Below are 26,239 nucleotides of genomic sequence, written 5' to 3'. Positions count from 1 at the left end.
CATGAAGGATTTTAGTGCTTTTCTAGATATGAGGAAATGCAAGAATTGGGCTCATAAAATCTTTTCCAGAAAATATCTAACTATCTGAAGACCTGTTCTGCCAGTTTTCTCAAAGCACAGAATGCCTCATTCCTCATCTCTAACCCGAACTCCTTTCAAAAGGTTTTGAAGGTCAGTGGTTGCAGTGGCTCATAATTTAATCATTATAGTAGTAAATAGCAAGCGCCAATTTGTAGGTGACACTAACTACCCTTCTATACCCAAGAAGGAGACAAGAGAAAAGAGATAAAGTAAGATAAAAAACTCTTGTTCTGTTTAGATATTAATATTTCTAAAGTTTCTCACAAGAAAATAATTATAACTATGTCAAGTGATGGACAATAACTAAACTTACTTGGTAATGATTTCACAATATATTAATAAATCAAATCACTATGTTGTATTCCTTAAACTAATACAATGTTATATGTCAATTATTTTGTAATAAATCTGGAAAAATAAACATTTTCACTCAATAGGGTGTTCATACAACTAACTAGAGATATTTATCTACATTGTTTCTATGTGTAGTCATAGAAAATAAAATTTTAATAGCCCGAGGCAATTTAATTTTATAGTCAATTTATTCAAGAGTAACTAATACTATGGAACTCTTAATTTTTGTAGTGGCTTTTCTCTTTGAGGTACACTTTGGCTCAATTTGCATATCCAGTTTTTATTTCTACTTTCCCACATTCAATACATTTGTGAGAGAAGTTATACTCCATGTGCTTAATTAAGTGTAAACACGGAGACTGATGTATGCTTAGATTGAATGATAAATACCTGGTCGTATTTGTGTTTTCCTCAAGAAAACAAATTAATATATGTTTTATGTTCTGAGATGAATGTTATGTAAAACATACTCTTTTGTGTTATATGTCCTCATTTGTCTTCTTTCTTGTTTTGTGGATCACAGCATAGACAAAGATCCTTTTATGATTAACCTTCAAATTGACATATTCACAATAGATTAGTATTCTTTTCAAAACATTCTGGATTAGGAATCCAAACAATAAAAAGGAATACTTATTGATACAAACATTTTCTTAAATAACTGAATTGATTTTATTTCTTCTTTTTGTCTGTGTATGGTATGAAGTATTAGGTTCAGTGATCAATTCACGTGTTTATGAAAAAACATAAGGGAATCCAGTATATAAGACAGACAAATGGGAAGCTGAGAAATTTGGAATTTCATCACTTCACATAAATTTTGAGGCATACAGTCAAAACTTTAGAAGATGGTCAACCTACTTTCTGATGTATACTTGTGCATATTTTTTAGAGGGCTTCCCAGATGGCACTAGTGGTAAAGAACCTGCCTGCCAATGCGGGAGACATAAGAGACTCAGGTTTGATCCCTGGGGGAGGAAATAGCAACCCACTCCAGTATTCTTGCCGGGAGAATCCCATGGACAGAGGAACCTGGTGGGCTACACTCCATAGGGTTGCAAAGAACCAGACACAACTGAAGTGACTTAGCATGTATGCATGCTTATTTTTAGAGCTATTACTCAGAACATTGGGAATGAGAAGAAGAATTCCAGTAATCCATTTTATAGCATGGTTTCCAGATGATGTTTATGTACACTCAAGTCAGTGCCTTGGTGACTTCATGGAGATTGATATGGAAACTCAGATTTAGATTTAACTCCTGATTTGACAGTATTGGGAAAACTGTGGCCAAGAAATGTTATATGATTTCTTCAAAGCTAAGTGGTCAGTCAATGACAGAGATATGATTTTAAAAAATGAGTCTTTTACCTCTTGCTAGTATTCTGGTGCTCTTCCTCCTATACCACACTCATGTTTTCCACTAGATTTCTCCAGAATTTCTAGTAAAAAAGCACACATATGCTTGCCAAATTAAAAACTCATAAGATATATCAATATTAAAAAATAAGAATTGTACATATAATGTTTTGAAAAAGAAATAAAAATAATGTAGAAAGAAATAACCTGATTTAAAATTGTTTCAATGGAATACCACAACAACATTGGGGGTATACTAGTGAGCATAATTGCCTTCCACTGCAATGCTGTGCTGGCCTGTGCTTAGTCACTCAGTCATGTCTGACTCTTTGTGACCCCATGGATGGAGCCTGCCAGGCTCCTCTGTCAATGGGGATTCTCCAGGCAAGGGTGCTGGAGTGGGTTGCCATGCCCTCCTCCAGGGGATCTTCCCAACCAAGGGATGGAACCCAGGTCTCCTGCTCTGCAGGTGGATTCTTTATCATTCGAGCCACAAGAGAAGCCAATGGTATATTCTGTGCTTAATATGGCAATTCTGGGAACCCTATCAGGACTATGACTTTCAAAGTGTGTGCAACCAGTCCATACATGTGTCTATACTAAACATATCTGAGAATTCCACATAGGTCACAAAATTACAAATTGAAAAGGACTAATCTGTTTTTCTGTTTTATAAAAATAAATTCAGGAACCACTGCATTTTAACATATAGTTACTATGGGACTTTTTTTTTTTTTTTGCCTCTTCTTGCATATCCTTTTATTTAGAAAAAAAAAATTAAGCATGTGTCTGCTCCATTCTTTTTTTTTAAGAAATAAAGTGATTTCATTTGGAAAACCAAGCAGACATTTCCATTTACAATAAACATGTACTAACATATGATTTATCTTACATTAATATTGCAAGCTGAATACGGACCACAGTATCAGAAATGTGTTTAAAAGCTCTTTCTAAAGGCACTGAGAAAACACGACAAAAAGTTACATTATAGTGTATCCATTTAGAAAAACTCAACAAGCCTGTCTAGTTATTTAAAACCTTTTTCATTCAGTAGAAACTGCAAAAATATAAAATATAATTTGTGTTTTTCTCCTCCCTTTCATCTCATTACTATATTATATTTGATTTTTATATAATTTAGCAGAACAAAAGGTGAATTTGATGTAGTATAAAAGGAGGTGCAGTTGGAAATTCTGGAAATTGCAAATATCATTCTAAGGCTTTTTGACTTTTCTCTCAAAGTGGTAGACCATTTTTAAGCTGCTGTTTTCTCTCCCCCATACTCTAGCCTTCTCTTTATCTGAGATCATTCTATTATTCTAGTAGCAACATACAGGAAGGGTTTAGAAACATAGATTGTGAAAATTTAAACAGATTAGTAGAAATTATATATAAATAAATCTTATTGTTTCATCACCATAAAAAACATGGTCAAAATTCCCTATAAGAGAGTAAAGAATTTAAAACCTATTGATTGTGAAGAATTTGAAGAAAGTTGGAATGGCAAACTCATTTTTATGTCACAGAAAGTCATAGCACAATACTTAATCTTTCAATTGTCTTCTATTGCTCTTCAACAATACTTAAGTACATGCTGCTACTGCTGCTGAGTCACTTCAGTCGTGTCTGACTCTGTGCGACCCCATAGGTGGCAGCCCACCAGGCTCCCCTGTCCCTGGGATTCTCCAGGCAAGAACACTGGAGTGGGTTGCCATTTCCTTCTCCACTGCATGAAAGTGAAAAGTGAAAGTGAAGTCGCTCAGTCGTGTCCGACTCTTAGAGACCCCATGGACTGCAGACTTCCAGGCTCCTCCATCCATGGGATTCTCCAGGCAAGAGTACTGGAGTGGGGTGCCATGCCTTCTCCTTAAGTACATGAGGTAACCAAAAACACTCAATCTGATTATATGTGCTTATTTAAAACCAGATGAAATAGAAGTGAACTCATTATAATGATCTTTATATACCATATAATATTATTATAATATTTAATCTATAAATTACATTTTCAGTAAAATGTGTTTAAAGTCTATTCTTAAATGCATAGAATTTGTTTTCCTGTAAACATATTTTCTCCTGTCCCAAACTTGCCTTATTCACCTATCTCTGGCTGCCTTTGGCTTATATGGGAGCATTGTTACTATATTATATATGTGTTAATAAGAGTTGGACACGACTAAGCGACTTCACTTTCACTTTTCACTTTCATGCATTGGAGAAGGAAATGGCAGCCCACTCCAGTGTTCTTGCCTGGAGAATCCCAGGGACGGGGGAGCCTGGTGGGCTGCCTTCTATGGGGTCGCACAGAGTCGGACACGACTGAAGTGACTTAGCATAGTATAGCATATGTGTTAAATAATAAAACATGTGACTATGTCTGACAAAAGACAAATACTAACACTAAAAATAACATCCAAAACAAACTTTTATGGTAACCTTTAAATATCAGGCAATGTGTTGGCCAATTTACCTGCATTATCCCATCCAGTGTTTTAGCAGAGTAGAACAGGACAGATATTTTAATTTCAAAGACTAAGCATGAAAACCGGTGCCCTTGGTTGAAATCAATGCTGTAACACGTGTGACAGTTGACTAAAATGTTTAACATTTACCCAATAAAATTTTCAAATGTCTTGTTTTCTTAATAATTAAGTCTATTTTGATTACAGGTGAAAGTTTTTAAAAGCAGCACCATTTAGACCCTTTGCCATTTATAGGTGACCATAATTGCTTACATGTTAATGTCATATTACATTTGTATGATGACTTAAATCCCATTTTATTTAGGAACCTTAGGGAGAAGCACACAAGAATAAAGGGTAAGCTTGAATACACATTTACTTAAAAATCAATAATAAATACACGAGGTGATTTCTTCCACGCAGTGCCTTTCCAGAATGGAGAGTTCACTGCACTCCACTAACGTTTTATTTCTTTCTTTCTTTCTTAGTTGTGGCATGTGAAATCCAGTTCCCTGACCAGGGATCGACCCCAGCCCCCTGCACTGGGAATTCAGAATTATAGCCACTAGACCACCAGAGAAGTCCCAATTCACTAACAATTTCTTACAGCAAGTAGATATTCTAGAGCTTGGTACCTCAGTTATTTTGCTTTTGGTCTATATTTAGTTTATGCCTGCAGAAAGAGAAGTGACTACCAAAAAGCTTAATTGACAAACACAAAGATACAATAATGTGAAAATTTCCAGAACTTGAACATTAAACCCCATAAGGATAGAGAACAAGGATAATAAAAGGCTGTTAATAAATGTTCTGTATTTGCAGCCAACTCTTAATTACTCCTACTAATGAATGGAAATAGAATGATAATAAGTGTATCAGGAAGCATTCATATATGGTTTTGGAATGCCATTTCTTATAGCAAGTTAGCATTCCTAACTATGTTTCAGTAGGTACGACAAGAATTCATTTGTACTCTGTAACACTACAAATCAGTTTGTAGTGTCAGGAGACAGAGGTTGAGAAGGATCATGAAGGACAGGAAGTCAATAACCTAAACTCCAACTTTTGCTGTGAGCATAACATAAGGAAAGATTGTCTAAATGTTATCTCTGGGCAACAAAGATTCCCATGATGTTCAGTAATGGGGTGTGTGAACATATGGAGTCTTATTTCATTCTTAAAAAATTTCTGCAGTTATTATTAAATTTATCCCTAAGTCACCTGATGCAAAGACCTGACTCATAAAAGACCTTGATGCTGGGAAACATTGATGGCAACAGTGGAAGGGGGATGAAATGTTTGGATTGTATCACTGGCTCAATGGGCATGAATTTGAGCAAATTCCAGGAGATGGTTATAGACAGAGGAGCCTGGCATGCTACAGTCAGTGGGGTTGCAGAGAGTCCAACACAACTTAGAACAATTACAGTTTTTATGCTTATATTTTAAATGCAGTTTCTTCTTCCACTACACTTTTTATTATTTTTATTATTTTATTTTTTTAATTTTATTTTATTTTTAAACTTTACAATATTATATTAGTTTTGCCAAATATTGAAATGAATCCGCCACAGGTATACATGTGTTCCCCATCCTGAACCCTGCCCCCTCCTCCCTCCCCACTACACTTTTTAAAAGTTTATAGCTTTTGTACAGAAAAGTTCATAATTATTATATAATAATTTTGTCCTCAGTCTTATAACTGCATGAGTTTTCTTACTCCCAATGAGTTTTCTAATGAATTTTCTGTTTCTAAGCATAAAATAACATCAATTACAAATCATGACCCTGTTGTCTTCTCCCTTCTAATATTTCACATTTTTGATTCTTTTCTCTAATTGCATGACTATCATTCACATAAAATTATAATATGATATGTATAGGCTATTTTCTTATTGCTTCAACATCAGTGGGAATGTTTCATTATAAAACCTTAATTCAAGTAATTTTTTTTTATTACATTACAGTTTACATTCAGATACATGCAGGAATCAGAAGTGATGTATTTTCCAGACACATCCCACAGCAAGATAATCACTGTCTTAACATCATTGTCAAAAAGCAGAGTTTTGTTCTTCACTTTTATGTACATATGATATGCTGCTTATTGTGCCTGGCTTCTTTCAACAAACAAAAATTTCTTGAATGCTTTTGTGAGTAGGTATGTTACTGTTTTGGTTCAGTCACTGAATAGCATCCTACTCTTTGCAACCATGGACTGCAGCGCATCAGACTCCTCTGTCCTCCACCATCTGCCAGAGCTTGCTCAAATTCATGTCCAATGAGTTGGTGATGCTATCTAACTATCTCATCTTCTGAAGCGCCTTTCTCCTTTTGTTTTAAAAGTTTTTTTCAGCATCAGGGTCTTTTCCAATGAGTCGGCTCATGATATCGGGTGGCCAAGGTATTTGAGCTTCAACTTCAGCAACAATCCTTCCAATGAATATTCAGGACTGATTTCCTTTAGGATGGACTGGATGGATCTCCTTTCAGTCCAAGGGACTCTCAAGAGTCTTCTCCGACGCTACCGTTCAAAAGCATCAATTCTTCAGCGCTCAGCTTTCTTTATAGTCCAATTCTCACATCCATTAGTATTCCAATATGTGGATGTAGATACTTGGTTTATTGAGCTATTTATGAATAAAGAATTCAGGGACATTCTAATGTATGTCTTTTTGATGCATATGTATGCATGTACATGATCATTTGCTGTGAATAGTATTATTTCATCTTTTTCTTCTCTCAAAAAAAAAATTAACCTCTTATTTCTTTGCAGATTAGCATTTCAGTTACTATGTTGTATATTACTATGTGATAGTACTGATGAGTCATTCATGTTTTCAGGGTAGAAACTTTCAGCAATTCTCCACTTTCCATGATGCTTGATGTAGGACTTCATTAGATACTGTACTCATTATCAGTGTAAACAAGTCACCTTCTAGCCCAAATTTGCTAACAATTTTATCATGAAATAATATGGAAGTTATAAAATATTTTCTGTAACTATCAAGATGATGCGATTTCCAACTCTTTTTGCTCTAATGCAGTGAATTAAATCACTCTTGCATTCCTATTAATATAATAAACCACATTTTAAAAATATACTGGTGAATTTAATTTACTATTATTTGTTTAGAGTTTTTGCAGCTTTGTTTATGCAAGAGATTGGAATCATATTTCTTTCTTGTAATATTTTTATCAGGTTTTGGTACCAAGTATATGTTGGGTTCACAAACTGTGTGGCAATTCCTATTATTCTTCTAGAGGAATTTGTCCAAGAATGACTTCATATCTTTATTAAATACATGAAAAAAATCACCCATGAATCCATCTGGACTTCCAATTTTTTTAAGGGAAATTATAAATAACAGATTTTGTTATTTTAGCACAAAAAATATTAGTCTATATATTTTTGTAACAAAGTGATACGTTTTATGATTAAATAAATTGGTCTGTTCATATTAATTTTCAAATTTACTACTCCTTTTGATATTTCATAATTTTTATAATCTTCGAATTGTATTGAGGATCTATAGTTATGTTTCTTTTCTTAATTCCCAATATTGATAGCTTGATTTCTATTTCTTTACTGGCTTGAAAATCTTGCTGAAGATCTCATTTTTATTGCTTTCACAAACAATTTTTGGCTTTGTCATTTTACTCTACTGTATCTGTTTTCTATTTCATTTTTACTATTATTATTTATTTTCCTCCATATCTTGAAAAAGATTTACTGTATTTTTCTAGATTTTTTATATCAAATATTAGATGACCAATTCTTTTACTTTGTTCTTATCTGAAATATTTATTTAAAGATATTCATTCCTTCTAAGCACTGCTGTAGTTGCTTTGCATATAATATGATATTATATCATCTTTGATATTCAGACCAAAATATTTCTTAAATTCTATTATGTCTTTTCAACCTATGAATTATTTAAGACTATATTACTTAATTTATAATACTATGCAATTAATTTGCTCTTATTTGAAAATCAATTGTAATGTTCTATGGTACATAAATTGTATTTTGCCATCATTTTTATTAGATGCAATGCTCTTTGTGTTTATGTATGTATATATCTGTCTCTCTCTCTCTATATATATATATCTCAATTGAATCAAATTTTTATTTGGATGAAAGAGGAGAGTGAAAAAGCTGGCTTAAAACTCAATGTTCAAAAACAAAGATCATAGAATCCCATCCCATCACTTCATGGCAAATAGATGGGGAAACAGTGGATAGACTTTATTTTCTTGGGCTCCAAAATCACTGCAGTCAGTGACTGCAGGCATGAAATTAAAAGATACTTGCTTCTTGGAAGTAAAGCTTTGACCAACCTAGGCAGTGTATTAAAAAGCAGAGACATTACTTTGCTGACAAAAGTCCATATGGTCAAAGCTATGGTTTTTCCAGTAGTCATGTATAGATATGAGAGTTGGACCATAAAGAAGGCTGAGCACTGAAGAATTGATGCCTTTGAACTGCGATGTTAGAGAAGACTCTTGAGAGTCCCCAGGACAGCAAAGAGATCAAACCAGCCAACCCTAAAAGAAATCAACCCTGCATATTTATTGGAAGGATTAATTCAATATATATTTAAAAACTCATATGATGTCAATTTAATTGCAAATGTTTGGCCAATATATAGCTTCTCTGGTGGGGGAAAAAAATTTTTTTTTCTTTACACTAATGTAAAGAATCCACCTGCAATGGGGGAGACCTGGGTTCAATCCTTGGGTTGGGAAGATACCCTAGAAGAGGGCATCGTAACCCTCTCCAGTGTTCTTGCCTGGAGAATCCTTATGGACAGAGGAACCTGGCGGGCTTCAGTTCATGGTATCTTAAAGAGTCAGACACAACCAAACGGCTAAGCATAACATCTTTACCCTTTCATTGCTCTTCTTTCCTTCCAATGTTTCCTTAGCTCATCTTCCTCCCATTGAGGTACTTCCTAACTATTTCTTTTGATGTAAACTTCTGGTGAAATATTCCTCAGTTTTTACTTTTCATCTTTTTTTCATATTTCAAATATGTATACTTTCTACATGCTGCATTTTATTTTTGTGATTAATGCATTTCACAGATATATATGTCATTTTCTTTTCTCCTGGCTTCCACTGTTTCTTCTGGAAGCTTCTTTTTTTTTCCTTCTGGAAGCTTAACTGTTATTCTCACTGCTTTATATCAAACCAGCTCTTGAAAGCATCTATCAGTTCTACTGCTTTATTTTGTTTTATTTATTTTATATGTATCTACATTCCATGAGGTGGCAAATAGTCGGACACGACTGAGTGTCTAACACTTTCACTTTCACATGTACATTCTATCTCCCCTACTTTTATTTTGATACTTTAATAATTTGTTTTTAGCTAATTGATTGACTTATTATGACAATGTATTCTTTTAAAATGTTACTATTTATTAAAATTTCCTTCTCCCCACAAGTTTATGTCTGTATACAAAAGTATCATTACATTTTTATGACTTTTGCTTATTTATTTACTCTCTGAATTTACTGTTATAGAATGTTCCTCTTTGTCAGGGTTTTTACAGTTCATTCACTACCTTAGAAGTGTCTTTTGGATAAGACAAAGACAGAATCTTATTCTATTGATTAAACTGATATATGAAGTCTTTTCTGTAATTTCATTTCATTTTATTGTAATTTATTCTTAATACTTCAATTATTTTCTGTTTTGTCATACTGATAATCTCTTTGTTGTGTGTATGTGTATGCATCATGTGAGACATTTCTCCTAGAAATTGGAAAGTTAATAGTCAAAATAGTTGTTATTTTGTTATTTGTTATGTTTTATATGCAAGATTAAGTTGATTAATCAACTTTAGGCAATGTGAGAATAGCAAACATTCATCATTTAATGGATCTTCTTCTATATGCTTTGCATAGATTAACTGAACCATATGAAATGGTGCTGTTATTCTTATTTTATAGATGAAGGAAGGGAGACATGTTGAATTTTAGTTGGTTTGCCAAATTTGCATTCCCGATGTGTATTGAAAATTTTGCTGTTGTTCATCGCTCAGTTGTGTCCAGCTCTTTGCGATCCCATGGACTGCAGCACTCCAGGTTTCCCTGTCCTTCACCATCTCCAGAGCTTGCTCCAACTCATATCCATTGAGTCAGTGATGCCATCCAACCATCTCATCCTCTGTTGTCCCCTTATCCTCCTGCCTTTAATCTTTCCCAGCATCAAGGTTTTTTCCAAAGAGTCAGTTCTTTGAATCAGATGGCGAAAGTATTGGAGTTTCAGCTTCAGCATCAGTTTTTCCAATGAATATTCAGGATCAACAGTAGAGCCAGGGTTTGAACCAAGGAGACCGATTCTAGAGAACTGTGTGTTATATTAAGTTATTTTGCCTCTGGCATTTTACTGAGAAAGAAGCTGAAATAACTATAGGCTTCATATTTCCTTCTATTCCTGTTATATTTCTTGAAGTTTTCTTCACTCTCTATTTTTCTTACATATATTGTCATTTTTAAATGTGTTGGGAATTAATGCCATAACTGTCAATAACTAAGATTTTAAATCTAGATTGATCATTTGCAGTCTTTTTTGTTAATATCCTTTTAGAGATGAAAAAATTAAGTCATTTACATTTTCTACCATGTGCCTTTACTCACAATATCATAATATCTGTTTAATGTCTACTCTTGTGGTTATCCTACTATACTATTTTGTAAACTTTCTTTATCTGAGTTAACTTCTTAGTGATCAGCCACCTGGCCATTTTCTATTGTTTTAGGGACTCAGTTCTCTTGGCTTTCATTGATACTTCCTCAAAGTTTTCTCCTCAATGTAATTTTTTTGCTTTTTATATTTCATTCTTGCTATTTCTTCCATTTAAATAGAGTTCTGTTCCTTGTTTCTTGACATTCTTTTCCTTGTTATTCTTAAATGAAACCTTGGATTTTAGTGTCATTTTTATGTCTATGGTTTGAAAAATTATGTCTTTATCCTAAACTACCATCCAAAAAAACTGGTATATTCAGCTGCCTTTATATCTTAATTATCTAAATTGTCTATTTTAAATCTTCCCTTAAATGGTCCAAAATAAACTCTTGAGTCTCCTTATACCGAAACTGCCCTCTATTCCCTCATCAGAATCAAATTAAATGTCTTCAGTGAAGACACTGGAAGCTCAGGCCAGAAATTTAAATGTTCTGTTCAGATCCCCCTTTTCTCTCATTATTCACTTCCAAATCCTTCAACATACTTAGCTATTTTGTCCAGAATAAAATAGAAATATTAATTTCTGTTAAAAAATTTTAACATCATTAAAGTGAAGTATCAATATCATATAAACCACACAAATATTACCTAATTATTCTTCCCACTTCTATTCTAGACATCTCTAATTCACTGAACACATAATATAAAAATGTGATTTCTTTAAATAAAAGGAATTGTGTTATGTGGTTGGTACTTAAAACATTAATGAGATTTTCAATTTCAAGTAGAAAAAAAATCCTTTATATAAAGAGAACTTAATAGTCTATTTATTCAATAATTCCAATCTTTTTTTCACCAAACTTTCTCCTATTCTACACTAATATGCTTACCTTTTGAAAAAGTTAATCTCTTTGCTATGAGGACGCAGCAAAAAAAGATGACTGTCTATGAATCAAAATGTGGAATCTCATCAGAAACTGAAGATTCTGAAGCCTTGATCTTGGGCTTCCCAGCCTCCAGAAGTATTTGATGGGTGCTCACTGTTCCCTTCAGTGCATGTCAGGCCACTGGCAAGGTGCATCACCTTTTTCCTTTTTCCATAATGGCTGCAGATTCATTAGGCCTTTCTTCTGATCATCTGTGTTGAAATTGAAACTTTCTGTGTAGGAACAGTCCTCCCCTTTGGAAGCTCAGCAAGATAGTTGTCTTTACTTGCTTCTGTTCCTATACATTTTTTTTTTGGTTGTACCACATGGCATGTGGGGTCTTAGTTTTCAGACCAGGAATGGGACCCATGCCCCTACATTGAAAACATGGAATCATAACCACTGGACTGCCAGGGAAAGGCCTCTGGCAATTTCTGAGACATATGTGTGAAGCCTTGAAAGAGATGGATTCTGATATAGTCACTGAAAGATTCCCCACAATTGGTTAACTGTTGGCAAAAACTTGCTGGAATCCTTTCATCTTAGCATATGATGAAAGCCAAAACTTCCTAATATGGTGCTTATGTTGTCTAATTAAAAAGATCTGCAGAATTCTGCAAAACTGAACTCCCAGACACCGGGGTTGTTACATACTTAGAATTGATATAAAATAAGTCAGTCTTGGGTATACACCTGAAGATTACTATTCTGATTTGCTTAAAAATGTGATTTATCATTATTGTCTGAACTCAGAGAGAATTATGGATTTGACACCCAAAGGTGGAAAATTACATCAGTGAGATACTCATTTGGTTATTAAGAAAACAGAACTCCTGGATGTTGTAGATGGGAATATATGTAGGCACAACCACTTTGTAGAACTGTTTGGTAACATCCTGCTGTTTCTTCTTATAGGTTAAGGAGACTTCAACAGAGCTGTTTGTAAAGAGTAGATTGAATCTTGCTATATATTTATACAGAAAAAAAAATAATAATGGTGGCTTATTCGTAGGTTGAAATCCAAAAAAATCCAACTCTTTTCTACTTAAATAATTTTTCACCTTTTGTTTCTTACCTAGAAAAATTTATTCTCCCATAAATTAATCATTTTTATATTTTTAATAATTTCATTTTCCTTTTCTGAAGTGTTTTTTCAATCATTGTTTATTATCCCAGTAGATTATATATCCTTACTCACACTTACCAAAGTTTGCAGCTATTTGAGTTATTTCTTACTGCTTGGTTTTCATCAGGGTACCTTATAGGAATGTAAGCTCCGTTAGACCAGAATCCACATATGTCTTCTGCATTTTACTCTGGTATCGTGGAGAAGAAATTCCATAATTATTATTGAATAAATATATTGATGCCTAAATATTTATCATACTAAAATATGATTTAAATATTTATCAGTATTTACTTCATTTCTGGAATCTATTTCTTCAATAATAATTTGCATGTGTTTTCTTTAATATTTGTTATATATTCTACATTAAGTACATCTGCGGCTAAGTCACTTCAGTCATGTCTGACTCTGTGCAACCCCATAGACGGCAGCCCACTAGGCTCCCCCGTCCCTGGGATTCTCCAGGCAAGAACACTGGAGTGGGTTGCCATTTCCTTCTCCAATGCATGAAAGTGAAAAGTTAAAGTGAAGTCGCTCAGTCGTGTCCGACCCTCCGCGACCCCATGGACTGCAGCCTTCCAGGCTCCTCCGTCCATGGCATTTTCCAGGCAAGAGTACTGGAGTGGGGTGCCATTGCCTTCTCTGACATCAGTCCTCCTGAAATAAGTTTTGTTTTCAGTGGTCATTTTCATTGTACTACTTCTTTAATCCATTTGTCTTTCTCCTCTGCAATCATTTAAATCATTTGTATCTTTATTCCGTGTTAAAAATTTTTGGCAACAGCTATGTCTTCCTATTCTTTGTTGTTCACAGATATGATATATTTATCTGCAGTCTGTTTCACTTTATCTTAAGTTTTTCATATTATCTCTATTATATTGTTTTGTTATATAAATTTTGGCTCAATTATAGGCCTTTGGACTGCAAGGCGATCCAACAAGTCCATCCTAAAGGAGATCAGTCCTGGGTGTTCATTGGTAGGACTGAGGTTGAAGCTGAAACTCCAATACTTTGGCCACCTGATGTGAAGAGCTAACTCATTTGAAAAGACCCTGATTCTGGGAAAGATTGAGGGCAGGAGAAGAAGGGGATGACAGAGGATGAGATGGTTGGATGGCATCACCAACTCGATGGACATGGGTTTGGGTGGACTCTGGGATTTGGTGATGGACAGGGAGGCCTGGTGTGCTGCGGTTCATGGGGTCACAAAGAGTCAGACACGACTGAGTGACTGAACTGAACTAAAATATTGAATTTATGAAAAATTCTAAACTTTCCTGTAGTTTGAAATATTTGGAGTCTTTTTATTTTTTTCCTGTGGCTTACCTGGTGAAGAATCCGCCTGCAATGCAGGATACCTGGGTTCAATTCCTGGGTTGGGAAGATCCCCTGGAGAAGGAAAAGGCTACCCACTCCAGTATTCTGGCCTGGAGAATTCCATGGGCTGTATAGCCCATGGGGTCACCAAGAGTCAGACACGCCTGAGCAACTTTCACTTTCACTAGATTAAAAATGTTCATCTCATTTTATGAATGTTCTTTTACTATGCCTTTCTCTCTTGACTTGTTTATGATATCTTTGTGTAGGTGTCCTATGATATCTTTAATTTACTTACATCTGATATGAGTAACTCAATGACTTTTAATCAATTTCATGTATAATGTGGGTGAAACTATTGTGTTCCTTTTAACAGCAAAGGAATCTTGTTTTATCACTTTTATTTATGAACTCCATATTTTATGTTCTATTTATCTTTCTCCATCTTTCAGAAAGTGTGGTTGAATAAGGAGATATTTGAAAAGCTATCTCAGACTACATTCTGGTCAGTTTCAGCTATAAAACAGAATTTTTTTCTTGCACTCTGTGAAATCCTTTAGAATGTTTTAGGGAATACCTGAGAGCTTAGGAATATATGACAAATTCTGAATAATATTCTTTGATATCAATAAGACCCAAATGCTCAAATGATCAGGCTTCGCAAGTGGTTCAGGGGTAAAGAAAGTGCCTGCCAATGCAGGATATGCAGGAGACGTGGGTTCAGTCCCTGGCTTGGGAATATTGCCTGGAGAAGGAAATGGCAACTCAGGCCAGTATTAGTGCCTGGGAAATTCCAAGGACAGAGAAGCCTGGTGGGCTAAGGTCCATGGGATCGCAGAGTCAGACATGACTGAACGACTGAGCATGCAGGCATGTACATACTTAAATGATCATTTTCAATTACTCTGATTCTCAGTCTTATCCATTTTTAATACAGCTTGCAAAGAAAAAGAAAAAAGAAGAAGAAGAATCAGACAAATGTGTAATAATATCTTCATTGCTATTAGCATTAGTAGCAATGCTATTGCCCTGGGGCAATACATTTTCCTCTGGGGCTTTGTCTCTGTGTATCTCCTCTTCTGGAGGCTATTCCAGGGGGTTTATTACCTTATTACCTTTAATTTTCTTTGAGCCCCTCTTTGGTTGGAGGGGGGAGGCAAGAATACTGGAGTGGGTTTCCATTCTGAACTACCTTTAAATTTCTTTGAGCCCCTCTTTTGGGTGGGGTAGGGGAGGCAAGAATACTAGAGTGGGTTGCCATTCCTTTCTCCAAGAGAACTTCCTGACCCAGGGTTTGAACCTGGGTCTCCCGCATTGTAGGCAGACGCTTTACCATCTGAGCCACCAGGGAAATCAGCATCTGCCTGCAATACCTGCAATGTGGGGGACCTGGGTTTGATCCTTGGGTCAGGAAGATCCCCTGGAGAAGGAAATGGCAACCCACTCCAGTATTCTTGCCTGGAGAATCCCATGAATGGAGGAGCCTGGTGGGCTACAGTCCACGGGGTTGCAAAGAGTCAGACACGACTGAGTGAACAACTTAACTTACCTTTAATTTTGTCTTTTCTTCTGCTAAAATCTGGCTAAGTTTATAGTTAGTTTTGAGTAATTTTTTTAATTCTACCCTTATTTTACAGATTCAATTTCCCTTAAAGTATAAAAATCTGTAAGGCCTGTCTGAGACAGGATAGACCAAGAGTAGACTAGTGTAGACAAGTAAAACTGTAACAACCAGCAAGCCTAACCCCACAATCTAATTCTATCAGTTTTCTGAAGGTGATAAAATTTCTGAAGGTTACACAATGCCTCCATTTACTTTTCATCTTACTCCAAAGCACATACTTGGAAGTTTTAGATGGTTCTTTCCAAAAGTATAAGCAACAATCAGAAGTAAACACAAATGACACTAGGTAAAAAAGAAACAAACAAAAAAAAGGAAATAAATTTTAAAAAGATAAAAAATAAAGGTAAAAAAATGGAGAGATGACCAGAAAAGGAAAGGTGATGTCTAGGCAGTAGAGTAAGAAGAAAAACCAGGAATTCCCTGTCAGTCCAGTGGTTAAGAGTTCACCTTCCCAATGAAGGGGTTGTGGGTTCAATCCCTGGTCAGGGAACTAAGATTCCACATGTCAATGGGGGAAAAAAGCAAAAATCAACCCCCAAAATGTAAACAAGAAGCAATATTATAACAAATCCAATCAAGGCTTAAAAATAAAAAAAAAAAAAAGTGTTTTTTTTTTTTTTAAAAAGCAAAATTGGAACTGACAGAATTCATGAAGGAAATAAAAAAGAAGCTTTCAGCAAAATTAAAGGATATGTTAATTACAGTATTGGGACTTCCTGGGTGGCTCAAGGGTAAAAAATCTGCCTGCGATGCAGAAGACACAGGAAATGCCACGTATTTGATCCATGGGTTGGGAAGATCCCCTGGAGGAGGGCACGGTGACCCACTCCAGTATTCTTGCCTTGGAGAATCCCATAGACAGAGGAGCCTGACAGGCTACAGTCCCATAGGGTTGCAGAGTCGGACATGACTGAAGCAACTGAGCACACACATTCAGTATTATAGCAAATAACCTGTGGGAAGATCACAATACTGTACTTAAGGAAGAGACATAAGACAACTACCACCCAAATGAAAAGGAAACAGAAACAAATAAATAAAAGATATTAGGGAGAAAATGATAAGCTAAGAAAATCTATCAAATACTTATTTGGAGTGCCTAAAGAAGAAAACTAAGACAATGGGTCTAAACATGTATTTTGCCATGCAATTCAAACAAAACTTTACTCAGAATATAAAAAAAAACAAAACTTGAAATTATATATATTTAGTTGGCAGAGATGTACCAGGGAAAATTAGAGTAGTGACAAATAAGATCAATAATGCATAAATTTATGAACAATTAAGTATTAAAACCAAAAACATCATTTATGTATTCTCAGTTTCACCACTTACTGAGGGATCAAGGACCATGTATTTGATTAATGCAAATCTGAGATTTCTCATCTGTATAATGGAATTAATAATACCTACCTAATTGATAACAGCAGTACACAAAAAATGTGATAATTGCGATCTTAAAAATAATTATTAATCAGCATATGAAATAGCTAACTTCGATTCTTTGGTAACATTTACATGTGTGTACAAGCACATATCATGTATGTTCAGTTGTTCATGAAAGCTGTGAGAAACTAAAACATTCGCATTAAAAACTAAACTGCATTACACTTTCACTTGCTAGCACACTTTTACAACTTTCTAAGAATAATAGAAGGAAGGTGATTCTATTATTATTAAATAATTAATTAATATTATTAAATATTATTGAAAATAATAACTCAAAGAGTTCTATGTGCTGACTTTTAAGTGTTTTCCATGTGATCATTTATTTAATTCTAAAAGTGAGATTCTATTATTATTATTCTTATTACTAATAGGGTAATCAAGAAGACGGGGAAGGCAATGGCACCCCACTCCGGTATTCTTGCCTGGAAAATCCCATGGACGGAGGAGCCTGGTGGTCTGCAGTCCATGGGGTCGCTAAGAGTCAAGATACAACTAAGCTACTTCACTTTCACTTTTCACTTTCATGCATTGGAGAAGGAAATGGCGACCCACTCCAGTGTTCTTGCCTGGAGAATCCCAGGGACGGGGGAGCCTGATGGGCTGCTGTCTATGGGGACGCACAGAGTTGGACATGACTGAAGTGACTTAGCAGCAATCAAGAAGAGGATGCTGAGGAATTTTGCCAAGGTCAAGCACCAAGTAAGTGACAAATTAGTTTTTGACAACATAAACAGACAATACAAAGCAATCATCCTTAAGGACTATGTTCTGCTGTAAGAGGAGGAAAACTTGTGGATCTAATGGGTTTGAGCAGCAGGTATATTTTTAGGAAGTAGAGGCTGATCACTTCAAGTACCTAAGGCAAGTTACATCAAAATTATGCAGAGTTTGTCAAAAAATTTACGTCAGGAAATGAATATCTGTAAGAATTCTGTGTTTATTTATTCTTCCTCCAGACTAAGACTGATTCACAGAAAATGGCATAAGAGAAAGAAGACTTACCTAAAAATAGCTAAGTACTAGTTTAGACACTCTTATTGCTGGTTAACATAGGAGGTGTGTTTCTTTGACATTATTTTATATCCTTCTCATACTTTAGTTTTTTTTTTTTTAATTTATGTAATGGAAAAGAGCTATCTCTTACAAAAATGTTTCTTTCTAAATCTTATAACTTAAACATATGAGTTACACTCACAGTAATAAAATAAGCATTGCCATTCTAATAAAACACATATATAAAATGCATATTTTGGCAAATGGGTTGGTTTAAGAATGCAATCTGTGTGGACCACAATAAAATGTGGAAAATTCTGAAAGAGATGGGAATTCCAGACCACCTGACCTGGCCTGCCTCTTGAGAAACCTGTATGCAGGTCAAGAAGCAACAGTTAGAACTGGACATGGAACAATTGCAGAGTAAATCATGAGAAATGCTGGGCTGGAAGAAGCACAAGCTGGAGATTGCGCACAAGATTGCTGGGAGAAATATCAATAACCTCAGATACGCAGATGACACCACCCTTATGGCAGAAAGTGAATAAGAACTAAAGAGTCTCTTGATGAAAGTGAAAGAGGAGAGTGAAAAAGTTGGCTTAAAGCTCAACGTTCAGAAAACTAAGATCATGGCATCCAGTTCCATCACTTCATGGGATGGGGAAACTGGAAACAGTAGCTGACTTTATTTTTCTGAGCTCCAAAATCACTGCAGATGGTGACCGCAGCCATGAAATTAAATACACTCACTCCTTGGAAGGAAAGTTATGACCAACCTAGACAGCATATTCAAAAGCAGAGACATTACTTTGCCAACAAAGGTCCGTCTAGTCAAGGCTATGTATGGTATTTCCAGTGGTCATGTATGGATATGAGAGTTGGACTACAAAGAAAGCTGAGAGCTGAAGAATTGATTCTTTTGAACTGTGGTATTGGAGAAGACTCTTGAGAGTCCCTTGGACTGCAAGGAGATCCAACCAGTCCATCCTAAAGGAGATCAGTCCTGGGTGTTCATTGGAAGGACTAATGTTGAAGCTGAAACTCCAATATATTGGTCACCTGATACGAAGAGCTGACTCATTTGAAAAGACCCTGATGCTGGGAAAGATTGAGGCCAGGAAGGAGAAGGGGGTGACAGAGGATGAGATGGTTGGATGGCATCACCGACTCAGTGGACATGAGTTTGGGTGGACTCCGGGAGTTGGTGATGGACAGGCAGGCCTGGCGTGCTGCGGTTCATGGGGTCACAAAGAGTCGGACACAACTAAGCAGCTGAACTGAACTGAACTGAAGAATGTGATGGCTAATATTAAAAAAAAGCAAATCAGTTGTTACTTGATCATATTCTCACAATGCTTTGTAGCTTTTCCTGTACTCAGTATTGGAATTTCTCTGAGCCATGGGATATAAATCTTCTTTTTCAGCACACCTTCCTCAGATGATTTGCTGAATATCTATATAATTAGCTGTATAACAAAAACTTCAAAATATAGTCTCTCTTGTAAACTGAAGGCTTGACCATGCAGAAAATTACTGCCTGTCCCAAAAGCATCCCCCAAGGCTAGGACACTTCTCATATCAGAGAAGTTAATGCAGAAGCCAAGCCAGTTATTTTCAGAGATAATATAATGTTTGAATTTTGATACTAAAAGTTTGAAAAGGCAAAAATAAAATACTGGAGTGAGGTTGAGATGGTTGAAATAGGAAGCAACTATCATCCCTAAGGGAGTTTATAATTAGGTCATGTTCAGGTTAGGGTAATAACAAGGAAAATAAAAATTAATTAAAAGATGCTTTCTGCTGCCGATACTGCTGCTAAGTTACTTCAGTCATGTCCGACTCTGTGTGACCCCATGGATGGCAACACACCAGGCTTCCCTGTCCCTGGGATTCTCCAGGTAAGAACACTGGAGTGGCTTGCCATTTCCTTGTCCAATGCATGAAAGTGAAAATTGAAAGGGAAGTCGATCAATCATGTCCGACTCTTTGTGACCCCATGGACTGCAGCCTACCAGGCTCCTCCATCCGTGGGATTTTCCAGGCAAGAGTACTGGAGTGGGGTGCCATTGAAAAGATGCTTAGAAAGCAGAATTAATTGTGCTTGGCATTTTATTGAATAAAGGCAAAAAAGAAAGACAGGATGCAGTAAATGATGTTTAGGTTTTGGCTTAAGAAACTACTGCATAGATCACTGAAAGAACAGGTTTTGTATTTACTTCTTTGTGTAAAGGGTTTTAGATTTTCAGCTTTGCATGCCCTCATTCCAAGTTCCACTCCTGCCATGTTAAATTTCACATGGACTCTCGATAAGTCATTGAAATCAACATATCACCTGCATAAATAAATTGTGGGTCTGATATTCAGCAAAGTTGCTCCTGTGCTTACAAGATAGTAAGGATTATTTGGGGGTCCACAAAATAGGCTCTTTGGTTCTCCAATGTTGACATAAGTTGAGAGTGTAAAGCCTTGAGCTATTTGTTGTTTTTTCTTCATTAGTCCCAAAATGAAGTTAAAAACAAACATCTCTCCTCCAGGCTCTGGATCCTAAATAATTATCAAAAGAAATTTTTTTTCTCTGCACTATTTAATTTTTAATAAACATTTATGTTTCTTCAATTCAATTAATTAGCATTGGTATTTTAAAGAGCTATGTAAAATACATGCAAATGTAAAGGAAAATCTTAAACACAGTGCCACAAAAGTCAGCAGCCTATTCAAATAGACATAAGATTATGGGATGGTTTAATTTAGAAACATTCTGTACTGTTTCTATTCCCAAGAAAGACTTTCAGGATATAATACATTCTTTCTTGTTATCAAAATGATAGCCGTTTCTCTTGTTTTTTAAGTTTTACATTTCTCTTTAATTATATTGATATTTTTTCAGTTTTCTTAAATAATCTTCAGAAGCACTTAGAGAAAAATTTGTTATCTTTGAATATCTACATATCTATCTGTATTTTTTTTCTCATCTTTGTCATTATGTATACTTTAGCTGGAGTGCACAAGTCTGTTACTTTTAAAAATAATGCAATAAACTAAGATTAGAGATATAGAATTTTAAAAGATGGTATTAAAATTGGATAGACATCTATCATGATGGTGAAAGTAGAATTTCAGCAGTAAATGTAATCTTCATCTGTAAAGAACCTCTGATCACTGTGAGTGGATAGAAAGGATTCTTAAGAGAAATGAAAAAGAGAATTCTTACAGAAGAGAGATGATTGATCTGAAGTATTACTTTAATTATGTGGCACATTTTTCCAGTAGATCTCAGCTTTTAGACTTCCATTTCTACACTTACTGATTTACTTAATTAAACATAATGACATGGTTTTCTGTAGGTTTTAGGTACTATTACCAAATTATATAAAAGAGGAAATCGAGGCATACAAGGTTGTATAACTTAACCAAGCTCAAGTCATTTCAGTGACAGGGTGTGGAACTTTAAGTCTATTATTCCAAGTTCCTTTTATAAACCTAGAAGACTAGTAGATTTTTATTTTTTAGCAAATTAAAAAAAATAATTTGGATGACTTGAATTTTATGAAGCTTAAAACAAAATAATAGAGAGTAACTTACTAATTATAATAAGTAGAACATATAGCAATACTTATTGAAATGCATAAAGAAAATGAGAAATTTTAAAATAAACCATTAATTGTATCTTATTCAAGGCACCATGTTCTTCATATTCAAGGTGAATATAAAAGAATAAGTCAAAAAAAAACATTTTATATAAACCTTCTGTTATTATTTAACTCATATTAATGTTTTAAATTAATTATGTGCTTCATATTAGCCAAAATTTGTCTTCCATAGTTACCCTAGAGGATTCAATACAAGAAAGCTCAAAAAAGTAAGTTTTGGGCATACAGTGTGGTTTCTGCTCCAGTGAAGTAATTCTCAAACATGCATCAGAATGAGTTGGAAGTCTTAACAGAATACTAGGGCCCACTCTAAGGCTTTTAATATGTTTAATATGTTTTTAATATGTTAGGTCTGGGTGCCCAGGTGGCACTAGTGGTGAAGAACCCATCTACCAGTGCAGGAAATGTAAGAGACGCAGGTTTGATCCCTGGGTCAGAAAGAACCCCTGGAGGAGGGCATGGCAACCCACTCCAGTATTCTTGCCTGGAGAATCCCACAGACAGAAGAGCCTGGCAGGCTATAGTCCATAGGGTTTCACAGGGTGGGGCCAGAAATTTGCATTTCTAACAAGTTTCCACATGAGGCTAATGTTAAGTGCTATAATTTGAATATTATTGTATATTTATATTCATTTTCTCCTTTTAAAACTTTTATGTTTTATTTTTAATTGGAAGATAATTGCTTTACAATGTTGTGTTAGTTTTTGCTGTGCAACAACATGAATCAGCTATATACATACAAATATCCCTTCTCTTGAGCCTCCCTTCTGACCTCCCTGCACCCCGCCCCCTCCCACTCCACCCCTGTAGGTCATCACAGAGCACTGAGTTGAGCTCCCTGTACTATAAAGAACCTTACCACTAGCTATCTATGAATACTACTGTGATAAACTTCAATAAAGTTCACCCCAACCCCCGACTGCTATAATACCCACTAATCCACTCAGCCTAATTGAAAATAGAAGATTAAACCAAGCAGAACAAGGCACTTTCATCATATGATGGAGAATTTCACCTCTATTGTCAGGCAGAGATAACACTGGAGGTTTAATTGTATATTTTGGAAATATTTATCTTTTCTAATATGGATCTAGAATAGACTCTGCTATCATAGAATCCTCTTTTATTCTTTTGAAGTGTATGGGTATAGGATATATGTGTATGGGAAAGAGAAAGATCTGAAACCACTGGCATGATTAACCAAGAGTATAGGAAAGGAATATTTAATTCCTACACTGGCAAAAAGACAGTGAATGAGTATTCACATGCCTGAAATCACCCTGGAATATTTAGCAGAATACATCCATGGCTGCCTTTTAATCCTGTTTAGTCTGGGCACATCAAAAAAATCCTCATTATGAGAACAACTGGGAGCCAATGCCAAGCTCATACTCTGCTCTGCAAGTCATGAACTCTATTTCAGCTGTTTTCAACCAGTAGAGGAGAACAGTTTACCAGTTTTTGTAAGCAAGAACCTTATATCACAGTGGCAGCACTGAATCACCACCTTATTCTCATACGTGGAAACCTGTCTTCTTTTTATAGACTGATTACCCAGATGGGGAGGCAAAGGGACCTTAAGGCTAAGCCAAGCTCTGTCTAAAAAAAAAGTTTTCCTAATAAGATGGAGTTGATCTCTGTGGAAATGTGAACAAGGAAGATTCTGGGTCTAGACCCTTAGAGCTCTAGATGGAAGAGAAATGCTGGGAACTTGGATATATCTAGGTGATGAAGACATTTAAGAGTTTGATATCTATTGACATTCTTTTCTGTACTTTATGAAGTCATGCATTGTTAGAGTGAATTAATATTATGCTATCCTAACAAAAGTTAAGTTTATGTTTTAAAATTGATTTTTTTTGTGTGTACCTCAACCCCCAAATTGTAACCCAGATCTTCATCTCCTGCTCTTACAAAATAATAGCTATTTATTCTGACACTGAAGGAAAACTGATTAGGTTGGTTTCACTAAGAGAAAGTACACAACTTGTTTGCCTCTTGAAGGTGTTTTTCAAGGGAAATACTAGCTTTACTCAATTTTGCATTATATGTTGACTTCAAGCTAAATTCTTATTTACAAGTTTTCAATGAAACTCCACTCTGTTTAGGGTACTATTTACATCAATTGCAATTTGCCTTGTTATATGGAATTTGTCAATGAGTTTTGTTATAGGAAACTTCAATGTAAGTTTTTTTTTCCCCCTTCACATAGAGAAGAAAAAACAAATAAACTTCCTGGTTTCTAAATATAATTTTTTAAAAGTAAATTTTAAAATAGGGAATCCAATGACCTACTTAAAGTTCCAATATTTATTTTAGGAGGGAGTATTGTGTACAAATAGAAAGCATGGGCTTTTTGAATTTAGATTGATTCAGATATGATATTTGATTCTTTAGTTCTGTGAAACTGAATAACTTTTCTATGAAGAGTTTTAGCATCCGTTTATAATTTTTGCCCAAATGTATTCTTTCAGTGATAAAGTTTGAAATGACCATTTTTTTTCTAAACAGGTTATTACCATGCATTCTCTTATAAAGAAATCTTAGATTTTATCCTACTAAATGTCCAAAATAGTTGAAATTAGAATACTGCCCTTATTGTTTGCATCAAAATTACTGAATGAAGTTTATACCTATTTTGTTGTCTTTAAAAAAATGTTTGCTTGTAGCCAATGAAAGTGTGCATTTGGATTGTTTCCAATTTTAAATAATGAATGTGCAGAATGGTGCATATATAATTTCTTACTTTTGAAAGGGAATTTTCAGAGTTGAATCTCAGGAGTTTGACAGGTAAAGCGTAAAAATATAATGTTAAAAATAAATAAAATCTTCCTTTATTTTCACTCTCTTGGATTAATTTTAGGAAAATAAATTATCTTCTGGAAGTTAAGTTTTGTTGCTATTATCTGCATTCATCCAATATCAGGACTTTAGCACACTCTGTTTTTGCATAGTTCTTGTTTTACTTTCTGTTGTAATTTGGTCTTCTCATGCCGATTATTTATTTTTTCACTTCCATGTAAATAAAGATGTATAGTATATGCTTTCTTAGATGATGCTATTGGTATGCACTCTGGATGATTTTTCTTTTTATATTTATCTATATGTTTTTTTGAAGAGATTTTGCTACTAAACTGGAAATTGTCCTCATTTTAAATATCAATATTTGTAAACACCACTTTGAATTTAAATTCTGCACTTGATATATTGTCTAAAACTTGTATGTCAATACATCTGTGTACACTGATTCAATTCTGTTTTCCTTTTGTCACCAATCTTTCATATAGCTCTATTTCCTTGACCCAATGTTGGAGACAATTACTTCAAAATTCAAAATAATAATGTGAATTCAATTTTCTTTCAAATATACTTTCAACTGACCCATTTTGCTAGCTTTGATCTAAGTGAGTTTTATCATAAAATCATAGTTAGACCTTCCTGGCCTATAAATCATATATGTTAGTTTACTGGTTCAGTGAATATATTTTTTTGTGCAGTATCCTCTTAGACAATATTTCAAGTTCTGCTGTTTATAATATTGCTTTTGGACAGTGAATAACAAATAATGTACTTGGGATTTAGGAATGGTAAACATACTTGCTTTTTTATAAGTTAATTAGAAAAGATAAGAAAGATCGTGGGATTCATCAGATTACTTTCTCTTCATTAATACTACCTGTAATAACATTTTGAAAGTCAGGAGAGAGAAGAAGAAAAGAAAATATTATTAAACAATATAGAAAATTATGACAGACATTTGAAAAAATGCAAAGCTTTTGTAGAATTCAGTGTTACAAAGAAATGCAATGCAAAAACTACTGAGAAACTCTTAAAAAAGATGAAGGTAAAGAAGATGGATGAAAGACACACAGTATAAATGTAAACATGTTAATCTCCATATAGTCAAAGCTATGGTTTTTCCAGTAGTCATGTATGGATATGAGAGTTGAACCATAAAGAAGTCCGAGCACCAAAGAATTGATGCTTTTTAACTTTGGTGCTGGAGAAGACTCTTGAGAGTCCCTTGGACAGCAAGGAGATCAAACCAGTCAATCTTAAAGGAAATGAGTCCTGACTATTCACTGGAAGGACTGATGCTGAAGTTGAAGCTCCAATATTTTGACTACCTGATGCAGAGCCAATTCATTGGGAAAGACCCTGATGTTGGGAAAGACTGAAGACAGGAGGAGGAGGAGGGGGCA

This window comes from Bos grunniens, chromosome 1 (assembly GCF_055505025.1).
Source record: "Bos grunniens cultivar Pamir isolate PY7600 chromosome 1, Bosgru_T2T1.0, whole genome shotgun sequence".
Lineage (NCBI taxonomy): Eukaryota > Metazoa > Chordata > Mammalia > Artiodactyla > Bovidae > Bos > Bos grunniens.
The sequence above is the reverse complement of the archived record's forward strand: the minus strand, read 5'-3'. Positions refer to the sequence as shown.